This window comes from Athene noctua, chromosome 3 (genome assembly GCF_965140245.1).
Source record: "Athene noctua chromosome 3, bAthNoc1.hap1.1, whole genome shotgun sequence".
Taxonomy (NCBI): domain Eukaryota; kingdom Metazoa; phylum Chordata; class Aves; order Strigiformes; family Strigidae; genus Athene; species Athene noctua.
Genome location: NC_134039.1, coordinates 5,516,759 through 5,540,569, shown reverse-complemented (window position 1 = coordinate 5,540,569; position 23,811 = coordinate 5,516,759). Strand labels below are relative to the sequence as shown.

General features: G+C 41.6%; 1 protein-coding gene across 5 annotated transcripts in view; it reads right to left on the bottom strand.

Moving 5' to 3' along the window:
* Positions 1-23,811, bottom strand: part of FAR2 (fatty acyl-CoA reductase 2) — a 154,272-nt gene that overhangs the window by 110,501 nt on the left and 19,960 nt on the right. The window contains exon 1 of one of the 5 annotated variants that reach the window (XM_074901819.1): positions 7,801-7,902. The exons of the other annotated variants lie outside the window; for them this stretch is intronic. The gene's annotated coding sequence lies outside the window, so the exon portion shown is untranslated. Of the gene's footprint in view, positions 1-7,800; positions 7,903-23,811 lie in introns of those variants that run through there. 5 annotated transcript variants of the gene reach the window in all.

Sequence of the window (23,811 nt, the reverse complement as noted above, 5' to 3'; positions counted from 1 at the left end):
TTGGAAACAATCGTCATTAACACTTGTGATATGATTCAAATAATGAATACAAATTATCCTGTGGTTTAGGTGTAAACAACTTAGACATTATAGATGGACATAACTGCAGACAATTCTTCCATGCTATATAAAGAACTCTTCACAGAAATAAATTTTTAAAAGCTTCAAAAAACCTGAATTTCATGGAGTTGTGCAACTTCTCTATATGTTTTTTTCTTAGTGCACCTAGCTTCTTAGTACAACAAATCCTGGTTTTGGACAATAGACTACCATGGAGCCCAATAATTATTTTGGCCAGAGAGGCTTTCCTGAGATGTCTTAGTCCTCCTCTGCCTCAACCTGCTCCCCAGAAAACAATTCCTCTTCATCAAGGGAACACTGCCTGCTTAATGACAGACTTGTGAAAACTCACATTAAACATTTTTATCTTTCCAGCATCAGGAAAGCCTCCAAATAGCTACCGAATGACTAAAATCAGGGAGTGTCCAAGCACGGATGTTGACTCAGAATGAAAACGGCTTTGCCTTCACTCTCTGGAAACCACAGCCTGTGAGCCAGTTTGCTCTATTCCTTTCACCCCAGGAGCAGATTTTTACATCTTTCTGAAGTGCTGTTTTATCAGAAGATAACCCAAAATGTACTGTTACTTCTCCAGCCATATTTCTGTGGGAAGCTGGGATGAGTGGTGGCTCCTCTCCACGTACAGCCAGTTCTTCCTTCTCCTGGCTGCCTGTGTCAGTAGCTCTGCTTGCTCCCTCAAGGTCAGTAACGAGGACAGCCCCCAAAATACAAAAAGGACAACAACAAAAACTGATGGAAAGAGACTCTGACTCTCCTTGTTGGATACTTCTCTCTCTCCCCACTGAATATATGAGGAGCGAGAAGTATTTGGCCCTCAACTCTGAGGTGCCTCGGATGCACAGGCAGAGTGACTACCATTATACTACTATACTGTTACTGAGCCTGGTCCAAAAAGGGCCAAAAAGTGAGAAGGAAAGCGTACACAAACTAAGAAGCCAGGACCTTGGGGCAACAAACCATCCCAGAGTCCACCTGTGAAAGGCAGTTTCAGCCCAATGGCATTCAAGGAAATTTATCTCCCCAGTTCTGCCTGAGCTTCTCACCAAGAACTGGGAGTGAAGGACCATTGCTCCTCACTGAACGTGTATGTTGAAAAGGAAAGATATTTTACTGCAGCGGAAAAAAGAACAAATGCGATTTGGCAGAAAGAAAATATTTTATATAAAAATAATACTAACAACAAAACTGCTGGCAAAACTGACCTCTAACTGCTAACAGACGAAAAGCGTCACTTTTGTCTCACCTAGAGTAGAGAGATGATTAGAGATGGATGAGTTTCAAATACTATATGTAAAAGAAGAGGTTTAATTGAAAATTAGTCAAAAAGTGTCAAAAAAAAAAAAGCTAAAAGGTATTGGTCAGCAAGTTTTTTTCTGAGGAGTCCCAAGAAGTTTTTGTAAGGGAGAATGTTTTCCTCACCAGTAAAAGATAAATAAAGACATTTCTCTTTGCTTTGTGAAATATTTACTAGTTGTCTTGGTTGTTCTCTGTCTTACTACTGGTCATCACACTTCTGCTGCTCTGGGCTTCTCTCTCCTTTTCTGCAGATCTCTTTTCTTATTCCCTGAGTGCTTTTTGCCTTACTTCTGTAATATTCCACTTTTAAAATAAATATAAAGAAGCTTCTGCTTCCCTAGAGGATTCCCAGAGGTAGTTATATAGGAGTTTCAATAAAATGTTGCTTCCTGGGTCATCAGCCTGACCTTTTTTTCTTTTTCTTTCATTTTTTCTTTTCTTCATAAAAGTCAAACCAGAAAAGATGCAAAATTTAAAAGCTGTAAAGTGGGAAACCTGCGCAGCTGAAATTCAGAACTCTCGGATTCTCAGCAAAAGAAGACTGCAGAGAAGTGGTACCACAATAAATTATGATGCTGATGTTCCAGGTAGTGTGAATAGTTTTATTAAACTTTAATTAAATTACCTTAAAATGCTCGAAAAGCATCTTTGTCCTTAAGAAGTGCAACATGACATACACACTGGAATGAGATTTACATAAAAACTATTTCATATCACTCCACAGCTTCAATATTTCACTGTTTGACTTTCCCACATCTTCTGAGGAATTTCACAGTTCAGGAAGGTACGTCCATCTACTTCCAGAACTGTTAAAGGCGCAAGATAACTGGCTGTATTTATTACAATATACATTATAATAATTAATTTTACCCCATGACCTGGGCTTTTACTTCAAGAATGGCCTCTCCTAGACTAGATCCTACGATAACTGGCCTCTAATTCTATTCGTTGCACACCTTCTGGACAATCTTACACAAAGCCAAATCCACAAAAGCTTGTGATTTTTACTAACTTCTCCCATATATTGCTCTTTTTCAATCCAAGCAATGCAAAGCAGTTTCTGGCTCATCGTAAGGCAGAGAAATAGTGTTGTACTTAGTTTAGATTTAGACACTGGGAAATTAAGGAATCGGATCAAAGATACACAGAAATAATCCAGGAGACAGTTGGAAACAAAATGGGAGAAAATGGAGCAGAAAAGAACTGCTAAAGTGAATTTAATGCTTCTGCAGGATCCATTCAGTGCCTAGTAATTCAGGCTGGAATGAGGATGCACGTGGCTTTGGGTGCATTCCCTCTGATTTAGTAGGAACACTGTAAAACAAGAAAATTCTGCAAAACATATGCAAAGCAATTTCTTAGTTGCTACCCAAGGAGTAAATCCTCCTTTTTTGCTGCTCAGAGAAAACAGAGAAAATGAAAACAGCTGCTGGAGTTGCCGAAGACGCTGAGGAATTTTGGGGTAAAATTCTGATGGCAATTAATAAAATCTGATCATACAAAATAGTAGTCAATGTGCTCCTCTGCATCTTTATTCCCAGACTACAGTGTAAATGGGATCCGCAAAAGATATTTGAGATCAAGAAGATAAAAATTTCCAAAACTGGCTGTAGAATCAGCTCCACACTGACCCCTCAAAGTGACTCCTCACATGTCTCTGAATTTAGGCAGTGTTTTTTGTTATTATTTGTGATATTAATAAAGGAAGGAGCTTGTTATTTCTTCCCATACATATTCCAAATGCCTACTGTATTTTTTTTTCCTACATATGAGTGAATGAGGCCACCTTTGGTCAAAAGGCCAAATGGGCTTTGATTCCCTTACAGCTTCTATAAGAGGATGGAACCTGCCCTATTAGTAAAAAAATTTAACATACATTTTTCAGCTACTGTAAATTTAGGCTTGTTGTTATCTGTTTACAGCCCAGACAGAAGACAGTGACAGGATCTGTGAATGTGCAGCAGTAAGAAATGATACTGCAGAAAAAAAAACCAACTTGTGGACAAAAACTGAGGATAATATCCTACTGGGGGGATGTGGTGTGAAACCTTTGGGCGAAAAAAAGAGCCTGGTGTTCAAGAAATGTGGTTTTACGGAGGGATTTCAGAGTAAGCTGGAGGAGGAACAAATCTGGAGTGAGAAGCAGAGGACAAGGAAGTGTTAACAGGGCAGACAGTTTAACACACCAGCTGTGTATTTTGAGGAGCTGTGAATAGAGAGGACAGAAGGCTACAGAGGGAGGGAAGAGGAAAATGAATGCAGGCAGAGCTTGCTGGGGACTAAATGAAGCTCAGGGGTTAAGGGAGGGTAAGTAAAGTCATTGACCTCTGAGGAGCCTTCAGAAAACAAAGCGTTTTTCTGTGCACTTGAAATACTGATTTTCTAATTGTACGAAGACCAGTTAAAGAGCCCGTCCTGCAAAGTTAATAAGTTCAAAAGGCGTCATTAAGCATGCAGCTTCTTATCGTTTTAGATCTCTTTGGAGGGAGGAAAATGGGAACAGGATGATAACATGACTCATGACTTTCCAATATTAGGTACAACAATTCTGTAGTTGCAGAGGCTGAGACTTGTGTACCCTACTTCTTCTAACTCTTAAACTGAAATAACCACAACTGCCAGTGCAGCTGGACGGGGCATGCACTGGTTTGTCCATTCTTTCCCCAAAGACACACTTAGTTTAGAAAGGTAGAAACAGAGATTGGTTTTCAGCTGCAACCTTCATTGAATAATCAAAATCTGAAACAGGATTTCCTCACCTGTTCTTCTGGTTGATATGCCACAAGTCAAACAGCGTTACACACACAGAGACATCTAAAATAACAGTAATCTGCAGCTTTTCCTACTCAGGGAGGCTGTTTGTACTCCCAGATACTTGGTATACAGACAGATTTCCTCCAGCTTAGCAGCAGCACAAGAAAAATCTATAGATATTAAAAAATAACATTAAAGCAAAGCGACATCAGAGTGATGTTTCCTTCAGCCCGCTCATAGGGTCAAACCTGTTCTCGGGCTGCCCCTCTCTTCAGTGAGGAATGAGATGAGAATTTAGCTGAGCATTGGGAGGGGAAAATAAAATAAAATAAAATAAAATCACTCCGCGTTGTAGCACGAATCCTTGATACTACATTAAGGCTGAGGAGGGGGAAAGGAGCATGGAAGGATAAGGAGAGCTGGCTGCAAGGTGAGGAGAGACATGACAGAGAGAAAATAAGAGGAGTTCACCAGCATTCACCTGGAAACTCAAGCAGGCTGAAAAGTCTGATGTTTACTGCCTGTCAAGCTGCTCTGGAGGTGCTGATCCCAAACTGCCTCATCTGGCATGTCCCCCATCCAGAGCTGAGCTCAGACAGGCCTAGAAACACTCCCGAGTCCATCACTCCAACAAATCCAAGACTAGGCTTACCGTTCTTGTAATTCAGAGTTCAAAACCACATATATTTAGAAATAAGAATTTGCTGGATAACACATCTGGCAGAATCTGTGAAAAGCCTCAGGCTGCCTTCACAGGCTGGAGAAACCAGGCTTTTTTTCTGTCACCAAGTATATATTAAAAAAACCCTGGTTTCAATCTTTTGGCAGTGTTAAGGGAACCTTTTTTGTTAATGGCCAGATTCATTTAAGGTTTTACATGGGGACAGTTAAGTAGGGAGTTCTTTGATATAAATATTTAATCCTTAAGTAAATCATTTGGACCTCGCTCCACTATTCTCAAGCCTAGCATCTACCATATAAGCTCATAGAAATGCAACAAGAGGAGTGACAGAGCTCTGTCCCCATTCCTAAGACAACAGAGGAACTCCTCCACAGGCCAGGTGTTCAGCAAGCACATTCGCCGACAGCAATCCACACAGGAGATTTCGAGTCCAGGACTCTCCGTGCGCATCAGCAACGGTTACACTCACGCCAGACATCCATGGGATGAGATCTGCTGGTCAGGATTCACTGCAAGGGTTTGCTCAGTGGCAGCATGTTTAAGCCAGTGAGGTTTCACTTTTACTAGTATTTCAGAGATAGACAGCATACGACTGCTTTTAAAGGAATACCTCAAACAATGGAAAGCTCAAAAAACTGACTTAATTCATAACAGTAAAACATTTACCATTTCATCTGAGCATGTATTCTTAATCTTTCTTTGAATTTCTCTATTCCAAATATCACTACAAAATAAAATAATCATTACCCTATTAAAATAATCTTCTTGCTGTGCTTGGAAAGGGATAGAAATAGGATAAAACCCTAAGACAGGCCTGTCGCTTTTACTGATTTAATAATTGGGTGCTTACTATATTTCTCACTGATTAAATTAGAACAACAGTAAAAAGTACTTTTTTCCATCTCAAAAATGTTGATTTCTCTGACATGAAAGTTGAAGCCATTGAACATGGTGATCTGGTCGTACTATCTGTTCAAAGGGGCTTTCCAAATTTGTTTGTGCAAAGGAACATCTGTTCAGGCAAGGCAGCTTTCCAAATTTGCTCATTTATCTGGCTGCCATACCAGCTACATTGTCATCGATCACCTGCCACCAAAGCTGCGAGCGACCAGGAAGTTCATGAGAGAAAAATGGTCTGATCTTACAGCTGCCTGTGGACAATACTCAACTGTAACTGAAAATATTTGCAATGCTTCCTCTTCCAGTCCCTTCCTGAGATTAACAGATGGTGAAATACACAAAGACATAAAAATCCTGGCTCTGATGCAGTCAGTAGTGAAGGACTGCTCCTTTGACCGGAACCAAGGACTCACACCATATCTCCAAGCCACCCGACGTTTGTCACCACCATGAACTTCTCTTCAGTCTTTGGCAATAGTCTTGGGAAAAAAAAAAAAAAAAAAAAAAAGGCGTGGATTTGCCTGTTTTCAGTTGCAACAGTCTAATTGGGGGGTTACCTAAAATCTTTGTTGCCCAAGACAGCTCATGTGGCACTGAAGGTGTTACTTCCTTCTCTTCAGCAAGGTTCTCCTTGACCCACTGTGAAGTGGTCTTCTGCCGGGGAACATCTTTCTCTTCTCATGCAGCGGATGTGCTCATTTTGCCGAGCACCAGCTGTGCTCTTCAGAAATCTCGTGTCACCGAAAGCAGCTGAATTGCTGTGATTCTCCGCAGTGAATCAGCTGTGGTCCCTCACACACAAGGGACGGCAAGTCCCGTTTAACTGCACATGAACAACCACCATGTTAACCGTTGGGTCACCGGCCAGTGTTAAAATCTCGCATGCAAATAGAAATGCAGCCATTCAATCTGTCCTCTTGCTGCTGGTAACTCTGCCTCCTCACACAGCATACCTATAACCTTCCTCCTTCTTCCCCAGCTATTAGGCTTTTTTATCTGCCCCAGCTCAAAATGCAGTGGGGTGTTGTTTTGCCAATTATCAGGCCTAGCATAAAGATGAACCAACAACCAAACTGCATTTGATACAAAAAGGTCAGTACATGGGTGAGCACTGGGGGTACAAACAAGTCAGATTATACATAATTGACATCAATCCCACTGACCCCAACAACAACACCACACAACCAACAATGGGTGGAATAAATGGTGACATGCAGTTTCTCATAGAAGGGACGGGAGACAATCGAGTCAACAAGCCAAACACATCAGACCAAGGAAGCCACACACTGAATCTCTACACAGCCCACACTTACAAAAGCCAGACCTGAGCGGAGCCCAGTCCCAGGGAGGCAGGAGGTCCTTCCCCAACAGGGAACTCTGCACAGGGCACCCACCTCACACACAGACACTGCCCCTCCTGCAAGGGGTCCCAGCTTTGATCCCTCAGTGGGACACCTGACCTTGGGTTACTCAATGCAGACACCTGGGGCTCCTTTACCCAATGGCTCTGTCTGCCAGGCCGGAGCACCCTGGGGGGAGCCTAAAGGGAAACTCACCCCCCTTTGGGAAGGGCTGTGGGAATCACCCATATGTCAGCCTTAATTTGGGGCTTGGGGTTGAAACCCCAGCATTTCAGGTGTGAAGCAGAAGTAGCAGGAAGGATCCAGGAGATCTGAGTGACTGCAGAGCTAAGAAGGAAATCACAGAGATCTCTGGCAGTGAACAAGTAATATTCTAAAATAGTTCTGGAATATAGGAAGAAAGGAACAGAGAAGAGGGATGAAAGCTGACCTTGCTTCTTCAGCTGAATCAGCAGATTGCAGCTAGAAAGGAGGGGGATGTTTGTTTTCAAAACAATAAAATATAGCCAGCACACGTCATTCCACATCTACCATCCTTAACAGCACTCTTCACACAACGCTCTTCTGTTACGCACAAAACTCCTTTGTTTCTTTAAGAAAAAAACCCAACCACTAATATAAGAAAACAACAAACCCCAAAAGACAATCCTTTCTCCCCACAAAAGAACAAAGAAGCCCAAAGGCTATCGCAATATAGCCAGTACTCTAAAGACACGATCCACTCACCAAAGCAAAACAGTTGGCTTTCTGTAGAGCTGTGTTTACCAAACCCTTTCATTTGTAGCACCCGAACCACCAGCCAAGCCAAGAACGATGGCTACATCCCACTGAAATGACCACGGAGCAGAGGAATGACCACCTTGCGGCAGAGGAATGCAGCGATGCCCTGGTCTAGCTGTGACCAAGCTGCTTCCAAAACCGGGAGTGATAAAATCAGCTCTAGGCAGTGCTGCTCATTTCTTAATTAACTTTGCTCCCGTAACCCACATGCAGTGCTGCCAGCTGACACTGTTGAATGTACCTTGGCAGATTTAAACTCCTAACATCCCACGGCGCTGCTGTGACACAGACAGAAGAACCAGCCCAGTGACATCCCCTCACATGGCACCCATTGTGCAGCACTGCCATACCCCTAACTGACATCACCTCTTCGCTGTCTTTTATTGTTTTCATTTTGATCTAACAACGATCTCCTTGCACAAGGGACAGAGAGCACCTCCGCCAGCAAGTGTCACAAAAGCAACAGACTTGGAGCAAACTGATCCTCCTGAAGTCAAGCAGAGCAATGGATTTGGACGCACGAAGAGTCATTTTGGGTCTGCGTGAAAAATATCAAGGCACAAAACCGGAACAGATATGATTTGAGAGAGAGAACGCAAATGTGACTATGTGCAGCTTTTCAGGCTGCAAAAGGTTTAAGAGCTGTGGGTGGCACATCACTATTTTGGCTATTTTACATTCAGGGAAATGGGTCTTTGCAACAGGGAGACAATTTCTTTTCCTGACCAGGAAGATCTGTAATTTTTATTTCTGATTTTATTCAAACCATACTTCAAGCTAGATGAAACTATGTTACTTGACGAAGGTGTCAAAATGAACTCCGTGCCTCTGTCTTTTCCTGGGCCTACCTGTTGAATGTCAGCACATCCTCTTCACCAGCAACACCAAAAAGCAAATTTTCTCAAAGCTTGTTAAAAAAACCCAAGACACACACACACACACACAAAACAAAATCTTGTCAGATTCTACCAAGAGTTTGTCAAGCAAATTAGGGGGTGGTGGGGTCGTGGCGATGTTACCTCCTCTTTGCATTGTCAGGATAGATTTTGCCAGCAATTCAGAGAAAGTTTATATAACAAAAGTTCTTTTTGCTTAATCACAGTTTTATTTGAATCCAGTAAATGTTCTGATGAGGAAAAGCATGTAACTACCTGGGTAAACTCTGCCCACTAAGAATTTTTTCCATAGAGGTACCAGTATTTGCAGTGGCAATGGGATGGGAATGAAATATTCTCACAGGGAAAACAAACGAAGCTCAGTTAGGAGAAATACATCTGGGAGAAAAGATGCAATTATAATAACATCTAGAAGGGATTTTCAAACAACCCAGTTTTACTCAGCGATCTTGGTATTTAGAGGATGTTGAAAACATGTCCATTACCTTTGTCAAAGTTTATGGTATTTTAATGTAAAACTATTAGAATTTAGGTGATTTTTTTTTTTCATAACGAAGTTTTGTTTCATTTCTGACATATATATATTTAGGGGGAGTTCTCCCATTCTGAAGGCCGCATTCCAGTTACCAGCAGCGTGAGTGGTGTCAGTGCATTAAGCCCAAGATAACGTCTATTTACTGTCACACCAAGGGTATGGTGACAGGGATGTTAAACCTTGTCACTACAGGTCAGACCTCACGATGAGGCTCTCCTCAGATTGATTCACCTGAAAACAGGTATCTTCGCGATTGAGTCAAACCTAGATGGATATGACCTGGTTTTAGCTGCAGAAATTAGAGTGTTTTAACCATTCCAAACCAATACTTTACCAAAACTGAACTAGGATCTTTTTCCTAGGTTTAACAGACTGCTCTCAGGAACTGGTGCCCTTCTGAAAATAAAGCAGGAGGGATCCCAAGCAAAAGGGAGGGGAAGATGAAGATATAACGAAGTTTTGCAAGAAAAAGGGTGTAGGAGCAGAAAGACAGCTGTGATGCACTCTGTAATGAAACATCATTCAGGTACAGGGAGTGAGCCATACGGTCTGATTCTCAGTTGGCAGACAAACATGTTTCCAGCCCTGAGGGTTAGGCCTATGTTTCAAAAACAGCTGACTGGCTATATAGGACATTTTCCTAAGGTGAGAAAAATTTTTCTCAGAGCTGACTGAAGTACAGAATTGGTGTTCCTTGTCATCAACTGGGATGAATCTGGTCTACAGGCTTGATTTAATGCAAAACTTGGATGATGATTTGGGCAGCTATGGCATTGTCCCGGTGTGGAAGGTAGACAGACCAACCTGTGATGCTCCCACAGGACTAGGTATATGCTCCTCAAGCAGAAACTGAGAAGCAAACCAAAGTAGATTACAGAGCGGATTTCAGAGTCGTAATTTCACTTGCAAAGCCAAGAGAGACAAGCATCTAAGTTGTCATTGCAATCTCTGTAAAATAAACAGATACTCTCAAAAATATCTTAATTATGTGCTGTAGGTTAAGTACTCCAGGGTGATGAAAAGACTCTCAAAGGCTAGGGAGAAGGAAGATCTTACTAAGCAGATGACCCTAAAATGTTGTGTTGGAAGAGGCCCCTGGGGGACTACTAGGGATGGGCAGATGCAGCAGATGAAGGGCTGCAACATGGAGCTACACCCCCAGCCTTCAACCTCTACATCCCAGATTTAGCCCCTGATGCCCTCATCAGAATCCACTTTCCCTGTGTGAAGCGGGCTGCTCATGCAGTGTTGTTTCCTCGTGGTATATTAACTGTCAGACACGATGTGTTGCAGACAGCACAATATACACACCCCCCTTCTAAAGGCATCATTGGCACGGATCTCAAGCACCTTAAATGTAAAGAGTAAGCTGATGCATCTACTGACTTTCACCCTATTTTTTACTCAAGTTGATAGGAAAGTGCTATTAGAGGTAAACAAAAAATTTTTGCTGAAAGCTTCTTGGTGAAAAATGAAGATCTCTGTGATGTCAATGATTTCAGAGTTATGACAGTTTTTGTTATCAATTTTATGGATTTTTTTTTTTTGGGGGGGGTGGGTAAAAGAGACTAAATATTTTACCTAAAATTTAAAAATGAAAGTTTTCCTTTAACATTTATCACTTCTGCTTATTTCTTGGGGGAGGTGGGGCAGCAGTCTGAACAGTTTACTTTAACCAGAACAGTTTTCCTCCTCAAATTCATGGGCCAGTGATTTTTCCTCACTGATTTTTCAGAGCCAGCACTGATCTGAACACTGATTAGCCTGAATTCTTTAGCAAGAGCAGCAAATAGTCATTCAACAACTGCACCTTCCTCTGTACAAACTGCCCAGAGATGAGCCATTTTCTGTCATGTTTTAAAATACAGCAGAAAACCGTCCTGTCTAATGCTTGCTTAGAAAAGGAAAAGAACAAGAGGACTTATAGAAGCAACTCCTTTTCGTTCTGCTCAGCTCCCACATGCACACACAGACATTATCAGGAGCAAAACTGGGGGTACTGGCCCAGAACAAGGGATGGAAACATTTCCCGCCTGCTCCACAGCCATCCACATCTGAGTTGCATCGTGTTCTCTCCTCCTCCTCAGTTGGGCATGAAAATCAAAACATGGAAGGAATGCTCGGGCTCTGGCTTCTCCCAGCTCATCCACATACAAATTCAGCCTCTTTATTTATCTGCAGGCTTTTGTTATCTCCTAGTGCAAGTATTGTGGTGTAGCAAGGTGGAGGACATTTAATAGACATGCTATAATGAGCTGCAGTCTTTGAAAAATGCTAATAAGACAGAAAAGAAGACTCTCTGCTATCTCCTATGTTAATGAAACATTAATTTAGCCAACAGAAAATGTAAAAACTGTATACTATTGCTTCCGTCATTTTAGCTTCTTGAAATAATAGGCTTAGATTATGTATGTGCCTTCAACTTTAGTTTAAGATCATGGATACATGCAAAAATGCAATAATTTTAATAAAGCTCTGTTAATCTCGACTCCAAGGATATATCCTTAAGTTTATTAACGTGGCATCAGTGCTGTCTCCTGTTGCACAGGTGGCTATAGGCACTTTTCTGCTCCTGTACACCCAGCTGCACACTTTGTTGGTCTGATGTGAAAGCCGTGATGGCACAACTCACCTGAACCTTCCTTGCCTGTTATGCCTTGTGCTCAATTATCTGAAACCCCAAACCCTTTCCTTCTTAGAATTGACTGCTGATTATCTCTGAAATGGCTGATCTATAAAGAGAACACTCACCACACACACATGGGGATCCTCCAACATGTTTTTACATAGCGACTAAATTGCCACCAGTTGCACCCAACTTTGATGGCAGAAGTTTTACACCCCTGCCTGTCACCCAGCCCCTCTAACAACACGCCAAGAGTGACTGGTGACGTTACTTTATTTATATGGGCATTGTTGCACAGACTAGGTGGTCTCCATGGGTAAAGGCAGCCTCATTCATGCAACGTGAGGATGCTCCCAGTATGGTCTGCAGCAGAGTCCCACAGAGAAGAGCCTCTGCTGACCTTATGCAAACGCTTCTGTGCTGCACTCCCAAAAGCAGAGAGGTGGGGAAACCCAGTTCATAGACACCTGAGAGGCTGCGGGTGGTCTTGGCCATGTTTAACAGGCTTTATTAGTCAAGGCAATATTCTCGGCCTTCAGCAAAGAAATGGCAGTGATGGCAATCACGCCTGCTCGATGCGAAAAGGATGGAGAAAGTAGGTGGAAGAAAAACATAAGAGGGTCAGAAACTGAACCAGTTAAGTACAGAACATAACCAGTTTTCTGAAGTAATAACAGACAAAAGGAGGATGAGACTCATCTCCACGGGAATGAGATAAAATGTTACAGCTCCCTATCCATGGACACTCATTTTGGCTTGCACACCGTGGCCAGCGGTTTAGCACACCAGAGGAGAAACTAATTTCTGGTGTATCTTTCACTAACAAGACCACTGAAAGATGAAGTACCCACTCCCAACATCTGGGAAGCATCTGCTGACGCTATAGACCATCAGAATACAGGTCTCCCAACACCCTTTTCCTCACTTGGCCTCCACAGCCTAGATACAGTAACAAAAGGAGTATTGCCACAGGAGGCTGTAGGAAGAAGAAAACGCTGGAAACAGGTTCCCTAGTTGCGTTGCTTCACCATGTCATCATGTTGGTAAGAAAATACCGGATCAAGTTGAACCCTTCACATTGCATGTGGAAACATGGAGCAAGAGGACGATTGCGGCACTGCCCTGCAAAGTACTAGTGAGGCACAGACAGCACTCCAGGCCTCACATGAAGTGTATGAAACTTGTTTGGTCTGCGTGTAGCTTACAGTATTTGTTACATCCTCCAGTGTTTCACAAGTGCCCTGAATTATGTTAGGAACTTTGCCTTATTATGGGCGTGTGCTGCTGCACCCACAAAAAGTGGATAGACAGAAAGGCAATTTTTTTCCCAAGCAATCCCAAGATGGCTGGACTGAATCCATGCATCAGTGTCTTTGTAACATAGGGTTTATAGCACACAGCCCAATTATGATAGCCTGGTTTGCTGGGGTGCAAGGATGAGCAGTTTCTTCCTGATAGCTACACCTAGATCACTTTCTCCCTTTGTGGAAAGGCAGGATAACAAACCACTGCATCATACGAAGCTGATGGCTGCTGTTACAAGAGCTACCTTGAGGCTCCTGTCTCAAGTAACAGCTATAATCTTCATCTATGCTAGCATGTCTCTGTACTGAAGCACGACCCCACATCATGCACTGTTCAAAAGGAAGGCACTGTGCTGTGGAAAGATGCAAGCAACGAACACAACAACATCAGAGCTTCAGATTAACATTTTGAGGCTGATATAATGGCTGTGATGATAGCAGCTGATAGAGGGATGGAGTGGTAAGACCATACATAACAAAGTGATGCGTATGGAAGGGTGGAGGATGACAAGATGAAGGGTTTATCACTTTGTTATTGCTGTTGTCTGACACCAGGAGGAAAAAAAGATGGAAGAATATATTATAGATATCTGATACAGGATGTACGGTTTCTCCCACCTTACACACCCTTCAACCTTCATTCTTAATTACAGTCTGACTAGTAGACTCATCCAGTAGGAAAGGAAGAAGAAATATAGTTGGCAGGCAGAATATTTACACAAACACATATCTACCAGTATTTTAAGAAAAAAGGACAAAGAAAACAATGGAAAGATTGGAAAGATAGGGCAGCTAAGTACACTAAGTATTCATTAAGAATAAATGTGCTTTTATCCAAGGAAGACCTTTAACTTGTAGCCTCCTTTTGGAGGAAAGAGAAACAACTTAAAAGTAATCGGTGCTAATAATTTTTTCAGTGATTTTAAGAAGCTTCCCTTATAACAGTTTGGTGTACTGTGTCCATTTGGGCTTCAGTACCTAAGAAAAGGACGTCCCTATGAATCAAGGTGATTTAGGACTGTGATTTCTTTATAGACACATTTACAGAAGTGAAACTATCCTTTCCGGGGTGAAAAGGTGAAGTTCTCAGCCCAGCTAAGAAGACACACAAATCCAAAACCAAAGGAGATGACGTTATGGCCGGCAGAAAATGAAACTCCGTTTTTCTTCAGAGAAACAGTGTTTTTCATTCTGTTAACCTGTCTCATGAAGTTTATCTGTTTGGTGCAGAAAGCTGATTAAAAACCCCTCTATTTTCCAATTCTCATTGCTAAATTGCAGCCATGGGGCCAAATCCATCACTTAAGTCTGCACCAACATAAAGCAGAAAGACAATTCTTGACCAGAAGAGCCCAACTGTTTAAAGCAGTAGCTGGAAGGCAGTTTTCATAGTGAAAGTATGCATATCTGGAAGAAAATACATTCCAATTAGCTCTACTTAATTCCTTATAGCAGGAACAATGATTTCTGTATGGCAGCTTTTGTAATTAGTTGTGTGCACCTATGTGACACACTCAGTGTGCCACAGTATCACAACGAGCTTTCAGAATAGCTACTTGGAAAAAAACAACAAAACAAAACCAAACCTGTAAATATCATGCATTTGTAATCTTCTTTTGCCAGCAGCTAACATATATAGAATTTAAAAATCTGTTTAATATTTGCTATTTGATTAAAAAAAATGAGCCACAAGCTAGCAATTTACAATACATAGGCTTCTACTTGGTTTAGGATATTGGGGGGAAGGGGGACCAAAGGTAAAACTTTCTGTAAATCTCATTTATGAAAAATATGGCATTACATAAAAAGCCAATCACAGCAGAATTCCCTCCATTTCTCAGATACCATGAAATACTTGTAGCTGGACAGGTAGTCCAGGTACTGCTTATACCTGGACAGGCAGAATCAGGAAGTCACAATAAGAGTTATTTTTAAGAAAGATTTACAACTTGTTAACAACTTCTAATTAAGCCTCCAAGTCTTCTATGGCATTGCTATGAAATATCTTAAACCAGCGTTCAACAAATGCCTCCAGCTGCCCCTGTCTGGCCGCTTTTTCGGTTTTATCTTTCAGAGGTCCTCCAGCTGCTATGGAGAGTAACTTAATTTAGCTCTCAAGTTTAAGAAAACAATCATACATTTTCCCTTCCAGCTGATGGGCAGACATGAGAGGTGACTGAAACAGGTCATTTCTTACCACCTCCAGCAGCTAGATGCGTTCCGTGCAAATCCTGCACGTTAATGACAATAAAACTCTAGGTAGAGATCGCCTTTGATCTGTGAAATCAATGGCTCTGAAGGACCAGCCAGGAAAGAGGCAGCTTCCCTGCTGGAAATCACTCTTTGCATACTTTACCTGTGACTATCGAATTAGCATCTTCTCTCATGACAACTCTTTTCCTGGTTTGCTGCCACTGACCCAGATACCCTAGAACGTGGCCAAAGACTACTCCTAAGTTAGTTTACAAATGACTGCCAAAATTGAGAGGTAGAAAGAATATAGAGATGTATATGTTTTAATTTTCACAAATCACAAATCAAAAAAAAAAAAAAATTGATCAATTTACTGCTTGGGAACGGAATGGATTCATATCGTGTACCACACTAGGCATTAGATTGAAAGGCAGGGAGTGTAACATCAGGTACCAGTCTGGAGATTTTATAGATGCTGGGACTTTCTGCTCTCTTCCACATCATCCTAGCTTAGAGCAACATGAAACACATAAAATGGCCTGTAAATTGAGTAGATGGTAAGTCTTGGCACTTATTTGAACTTCCCGTGTCTTTGCCCTTAGGTTTGTTGTTGTAATTCAGGACTGCTCTCATGTTATCACTCCTACATACTCTATATAAACATAACCCCCCTCGAAGTTTTCATGCCAGCATTTATTAATAGAAACAAAGGAAAATACTCTAATTTTCCTATTTTGGTAGATGCACAGTTTAGAGAGAAATATAAAATAAAACTAGAGTCCAAGATCAAAAAAACCCCCGAACCACCCAAACAGCTACCATTAACTAGGAATAAAGTTATCTTTTCAGGATCTCCAAGAAAGAGGTCACAAAAACTTTGATGTGTTACCACCACTGAGACACAAGATGAGGTTCCAATAGTGATTCTGTTGTCACAAGTGGTTTGCTTCTCTCGAGCCTCATGCTGGGATGCTGCATACACATTAAGAACTACTGCTGTTCACCAGAAAGGTAAAATACCATGTTTAGCAGAAGCTGAGGCAATTCCTACAGCATAATGCTTAGGGCCAAAAAAAGTAAGATATTCACAGAATCCCAGAATCATGTCGGTTGGAGAAGACCTTGAAGCTCCTCCAGCCCAACCATGAACCTCACCCTGACCGTTCCCAACTCCCCCAGATCCCTCAGCGCTGGCTCAGCCCGACTCTTCAACCCCTCCAGGGATCCCGGGGACTCCCCCCTGCCCTGGGCAGCCCATTCCAACGCCCAACAGCCCCTTCTGCACAGAAATCCTTCCTCAGAGCCAGCCTGACCCTGCCCTGGGCAGCTTGAGGCCATTCCCTCGGGGCCTGGCGCTGGGGCCTTGGCTCCAGAGACTCATCCCCCCTCTCTGCCCCCTCCTGGCAGGGAGTTGCAGAGGGCCAGGAGGTCTCCCCTCAGCCTCCTCTTCTCCAGACTGAACCCCCCCAGTTCCCTCAGCCGCTCCCCAGCAGACCTGTGCTCCAGACCCTGCCCCAGCTCCGCTGCCCTTCTCTGGCCACGCTCGAGTCCTTCAATGGACTTTTTGTAGTGAGGGGCCCAAAACTGAACACAGGAATCGAGGGGCGACCTCACCAGTGCCGAGCCCAGGGCTCAGATCCCTTCCCTGTCCCTGCTGGCCATGCTAAATTCCTTCCCTTTTTTTCCTTCTCCTCTCTATGGTGGAAATTCTTCAAAAGCCAGTAAAAGAGGGCATTCTTGTTGATCATCTCTTATGCTCACCAGTACAAAAGAAATTCCTTAATACATAAAAAGATCTCAGGAAACACACATGAAACAGACCCAAAGGAAAAAGATTGCATACACCCTTCCTGGTTTATTCACCTCTGACTTTTGTAGCAAGTACATTTCCATCCCTAAGAACTGCTATAGAGACAAACATGTGGGAGGATAACAGGACAATTAAAGTTTTATCAGGATTTTGAAAAAAAGAGATGAAGCAGTATGCCCCAAATTGCATGATCACTGCTAAAAAACAAGTCAGCCTGAAGTAAGTCAGAAGTAAGTCACCCTGAATACACAGTCATGCTTGCACTGCGGTTACGTGGTACGTTTCTCCCTAATTTCAATAAGCATTAGAGTTAAAAACAAGGGTTAGCAGCCTGGTAGGGTGTAAAAAACCCACCTTCTATCCTCTTATAGATGTCACACAGATCAGGAAAGAGCATGCGTGCAGATACACATGTACGTTGTATGGTCACGCTCTATTCAGCCCTTGTGTGCAGCATTACTCTGCTCCTGTGGGTGGATAGTCAGTAATTCCTAGAAAAAGACTTTTCTAGTTATTTGCAATTATTATTTTTATCAGTATTTGTGTTCAAAAACACCACTGTATATTCACAGCAAGATGTAGGGAACACCCAGCAGCTCTCAGCTGTGGTGCCCTTCCAGGAAGACTAACACAGTGCCAAGAGCAAAACAACCCCCACAACCCTTTAATTTTTTTTTTTAAAAAAGGGACAACAATAACCCCAAAACTTCTTAATTATGCCAAACACCTGCAATTTCAGCTTTTGACTCAGTTTGCCCCTCCCAAGAAAAACCCACAATTATCTTAATGTGCAGGTGAAGGATCCTCAGCAAGGACCCCCAAAGCTCTTGGCTCCATCCCTCCAGGTGGGGGGGATGTTTGCAGACTCGAGGGCTGATTTTGTCCCTTTCCCTCCTTATGACAAACAGTCGAGGGTCTCGGGGCATAAGGTGCCAGCACTGCCCACAGAGCCACAACGTTCAGGTGCTGCGGATCCTTCAGAGGGAGGCAGAAATGTGCTGGAGCAGACAATCGTTATATTGGAATTTTTCCAACTAGATCTGATTATCAGCTCTCCTTTTGCCGTATATGTGAATGTACTGGCTTAGGCTGTAAAACACAGCACCTGGGTGTGCAGCCAAATGTCAAAACAGTTTCAAAGGCACCACTTTGAATAACTGACTTTGAAGTTAAGGTAGTTGTTTTGATTCTCCCTGGCACTTCTGGGGAGCGGGTCTTGGTCAAACGAAACGTATGACAAGGAATCGTCTGATGTTTATCAAATCAGAAATTGTTCAGAGTTAAAAATCAGGAAGACAGCACAACAAAACCAAGTTACTATATTCTCTTGAAGCCAATCTGAAAACTGGCCTTCCTAAGGAATTTCTGCTTCTGCACAGTTCCAGTAAAATACAAATTCCTAACTTTTCAATCTCTATTCAGAGCCCGACTTGTGAAATGAATTTTTAACAGTAGCTGTAAATAACTCTTCAGTTGTCTGAAAGGAAGCCTGCGAGAGATATGACTGTGTTCCATAATGTTATTAGGCTTTAGCTGTTCTCATTAATCACAGAAATAATACAGTAGTGCTCAGCTTCAAAGCCAGTTAGGAATTATGGGGAGGGTACTGCCCTTTCAAATTTCCAAATGCACATTTACCAGGTCTTGTGGGCCTTCTACAGTCTAGTGAAGTTTTAATTTTAAAAGATACAGACGTATAGCTTAGTGGAAGTGGCATCTTCAGTCTTTCTCTGTTTTCTTATCTCCTCAAACACGGCTCAGAGAGCTGAGCACATGGATTCTGCAAAGCGCTGCGCTCTCATCTTCAATTTATATCAGCTGTTCAGCTCTGAATAGCAGTTTGGTATTCGCCACGTCAGCAGAACTGCCCTCCAGGAGTTGCATCACTAGCCAAACCTCAAAAGAAAGAATCACATCTTGGCACAGGCGGCTCCTCCAAGCGTGCTCTGCCTCCTGCCAACCGCTTTCGGTGGAGCTGCAGCCTTCAGCACTGAGCGACAGGAGATGCTGCCGGCAGGGCCACAACTGATGCTCTCGACCCTTCCAGTTCCTCTCTTGTCTCAGAGCCATATCCAGAAATAGCTGCAAGGATCTGCACTGACCTAGGAGAAGAGCAGCTCATGCTCTGGTAGGATTTTTAGGGCTCTCGTCAACTGGAAAGCATCTTCTCGTCGTCCCTTGGCTTTTGCCTTGGAGGGAAACGCTTAGTAGAAGCTGGATGCTTTTAACACCCATTCCACAACATTGTGGCACCTGAAGTTTATTAACTTAACAAGCACAGTGCAAAATTGCTCTCCGTTGTCAAGCTTGACTCAGATCACACTGAAGTATGTTTTGCATCCATGTGTAGAAGATCAGGATAAAAGTGGTTTTGCTTTAATGCACCGCTTGGCAAGGAAAAAAAAAAACAACAAAACAACAAAAAACCCAAAGCAAACCACATCAGAAACTAGGCTTAACGGCAAATTAGGAAGGACAGCTGTGTGGCAATTAGTGGAGCCATAATTCAAGGTAGGAGAGTCAATGGTTCACCAGAGACTCTCCCAAGATACATCATTTTGTAATTAATGAAACTGTTTTCTGAATTTTAGGGTATGGTGTGTATCACTCTTCCTGGAGTGAAACACAGGGTTTGTTTTGTGGTTTTATTTAGGCACATTGTTGATTACCACAATTACAGGACAAGAAATGATGCATATATATTTCCTTTAAACTATAATTTTTGGAGAATTCTTCCAAACTTCCCAATTGCCAGGTTAACAACAAATCAAGCACTCTAAGTAATTCAAGCATGCATACTCTAGACTGTACCCTACATAACAGCATGCCACTTATTAGAGTAAAACCAGACCAAAGCAGAAAACCTCATTATCAGGTTAACTGTTTCCATGGGAAGAAGACGGCAGAAGCAAAGGGGTGAGCAGCAGCAAGTTTATCTCAGGAAGGCTGGTGAAGGCCTTGGGGCATGAAATGGAAGGATGTTTCTAAGTCCACTGTGAACTTCTAAGCTTAGCATTAATAAAAGCTCACCAGCAAAAGGTGAGGAGGAAAAAAAGAAAAAAATGTCAGTTCATACAGGGATAAAGCCCTAGGTCTGTTGAAATGGGTGCTGGTGGTCTATGGTTAGAGTAGTACTGAATTCCCACAGGTTCAGCTGCTGCACCAAAATCATAGCATCCCTTCACCAGCTTGGTAATATCTTCTTTCTCCTAGAAATGGATGCTTATTAATTATTTCTGGGCAGACCGCCAATCATCTTTAAGACAGGTGACATTATACGCAGCTGCTGTATATGCTCCATCACTAACCATTAGGATGACTTTCCGCTTCAAATATTATTTTCTGCACTCATTTCTTTTAAAGGAAATAATGTACCTGAATTTCTTACATCCGGAGTCCATGCTAGAGCATAATTTTTTAAGCTTTCTATGAGCATGAGGTGTTTAAAAAATCATTACAGAAAGGACTCTGTTGCTAGGAAACATCTTCAAAACAATTATAGAGAAATTTCATAACACTCATTTTTGGCACATACTTTCTTTTTGCTCAACTATACACTTCACAAGCTACAAATTGGTTGAATTTCACTGGCTTCACATCTTGAAAAATCGTTGCTAAACTTTCAGAATTAATGAGCTAATAAAGAGAATTACAAGGACATACACGTGCCATAACACAGCAATGAGTAAGTCAGGATGACCTCATTAAATCCATGATTTTTGAAAGTGTTCCTGTTCAGGACAATATCTGAAGCACATCTTTCAACTGGAAACAAATTATAAAGTTCTAAAAGGTTATCCCTTCCAAGAGATTTAGAATTATATGTACCTGTTTAAACAATAAGATTTTACATGAATATGAATCACAGGTGCGGAGAGAAGACACAGAATATTCAAAAGCCCAAGATGCTTAAACATAAAATATTAATAAATGAAACAGAATGCTGTCTTCAACTCCTATGATAATTTGCACTTTGAATGAACTTCAGCATCTTTGCTCTTCACAATCAGATACAGACCACGAGTACCTGCATGAGTCTGCATGAAAAGAACAACACTGACACTCTAAATGGTTGCTGTTGTGCATTCCCCCCTTTAGACCTTTTTTTTCCTGCTGATGGATGCACTTCTGCTTTCTCTTGGAGGAAACTTGTCAGACAGCAAAATCAAGATGTTCCAAAACATTTTATTTCACTTAGACTGTGGCAAATAGTCAAAACAAAGATTACATCACTGCATGCCAGTACAAATTTGCAAGTATAAGCCATTACACTCAATGACTTTTTTTTAATGAAAAAGAAAATGCAAATAAATTGTTTTGTAAATCAAAACACTAAATATCAGATGTGGAAGTTCTTGGAACAGGGACAATAAGCATTTCCTTCTCAAGAAAAAAAAAAACCAAACAAAAAAAACCCCACCAACAAACTACTCAGGAGATGCTTCCATATAGGATTGCTAGATCTTAACTTCCAAGTTCACCATGACTCTGTGGAAACACATTATTCTAGGAGCTGTAAAATTAATTAAGATTAAATCAGCAGCAGCTAAATGGTGTTTATAAGAAAATAAAATTGCACAATGCCTACAATCTTGGACTGGAAGCCACATAAAGTTAATCTGCTTTGAAATGTTAACTGCCTAGACCAAATTAGCTAAAAGGTGTTCAGACCTATACTTCTTAAATCTGAAGTCTGCAGATGATTGTCACATGAGGCTGAGTAAAACTTGTTAAATTTCCCTTTCTATCCTTGGCAATGTTCAAAAGACAAGCTCAAAATGAAAACTGAGGAAAGCAAGGGCTTGTAAGAAGACTAGTAAATTAAGATTCTTGCTCATACATGAAACAGTTGGCAACTAGCTCTTCTCATCCCTTTCGGCTTCTGACATATAAGAAACCAAAGTCTAGGGTGCAAAAGAGCACTTGCATACCACCAAGAATTCAGTGTTATTTATAGCACTAGCACTGAGCTAACACTAACAAGGGAAAGTACACTGTGCTCAAAGGAAACAAGGTGCTTAAGTTTCCCTAAATCAAACCAAGAAGATCAAAATGAAAACTATGCAGAGTTCAGCTGTCCCTTGTCATGATTTTCTTGGGTCAGCTGTGATTGTATTTTGTACCAAGAATAACCCAGAAGACAAAATAAGCTACATTTTCTGGCAAGTTTTGTACCCGTAGCATAACAATTTTTGGAATAAATTAATTGTTACATGATTTCAGTGACGACTTCTGTCAATGAAATAAAAAAACCAAAACAAAACAAACTACGCCTTACTTATAAGCAAAACGAATTGCCAGCTTATGCATGGAGAAAGCTGCACTATATTTAAGAACCAGTAGACATCACCTAACACAACACATACTGTTTTTATCTATAGCAGAGTATGTGTTACAGACCATGCCCATATTATAATATTCCCGTCCTTAGCAATACCAGAACAATCCTTGCAGTAGCATTTTTGTTGAATAGCCAGTTCCTGGACTCACTGATTACATGTGAATTCCGCTTTTACAGACTCAATTACCGCAGTCAGAAGACTAAAGATCATGAATTCAAATAGATTTGCTCATTTGTCCTATTGTTTTCTTATTCGCTACTTTCTCATGCGTTTTGAGGACATGATTTATGTTTCCTGAATAGCCAAGCCTGGCAAAAGTAATTCCCCTTGAGGATAACAGAAACCAAGAAGAATCACCCTGAAGATAAATCAAAATGTCTGTTTTGCCACAGAGGAAGGGTTCCAAGGTTATGTGCTCCCAACTCATCTTCTCAGTTTACAGGCTTCATTAAACAAAGCTAAATTTACAGTGGACAAATTTAAAAAGAAAAGTGACAGTTCACTGCCCAGTTGTATTTACGCAGCATTTGATACACTTCTTTAAGCTAGGAAATGAAGCATTTTCAACAACTTTAAAAGCCCCTGAACTACGACAGTTGGCAAGTTTAATACCTGAATGAAAACTTGGGTCACTTAATAAAGTCTCATCCAGTACTATAATGCATTTCCCTTCCAGTCTGCAGCGTACAGGAGCTATTACCTACCAGCATTTTGAGGAAATGTATGGTGGTTTTGAGGCTCCAAATCCATCCATTTAACTACCAGGTAGAAAAATACACTCCCTTTACTGAGCTTTTGAATTATTCTGGCTCATAAAACCAAGCCGACTGACTTCACAGTTAGGAGATTTAATAAGACAGTATAACAAAGAAAATCAATGGAAGTTTTGCCATCAAACTTTGCCAAATAGTGTTTCTGCAGTTCATTGCACTTGCGGTGTGCAGACTGACTCCATTTCGTGGTAGGAGGCCACAGAAACACAGATTGCTGGTCTAATAAAGCTCTGCGGTTTGGATTTTTGCTGTTGCTTAGCAGTTATGAAAACAATCCGCTTGACAAGGTCAGAATTCATGAGCAAGAAATGCGGCGAGCAGAGCAGAAGTTACATATACAGCCCTATCTTTTGAAGTATGAACTAAAGGCTTAGAAAGAACATTGCTATAGTCATGATATTAAAGTTAGAAATATTGTATTCTCTAGTAGGAAATCAGAACAAACATTGACACTTGCTTGTTTCCCTAAATCATCCTG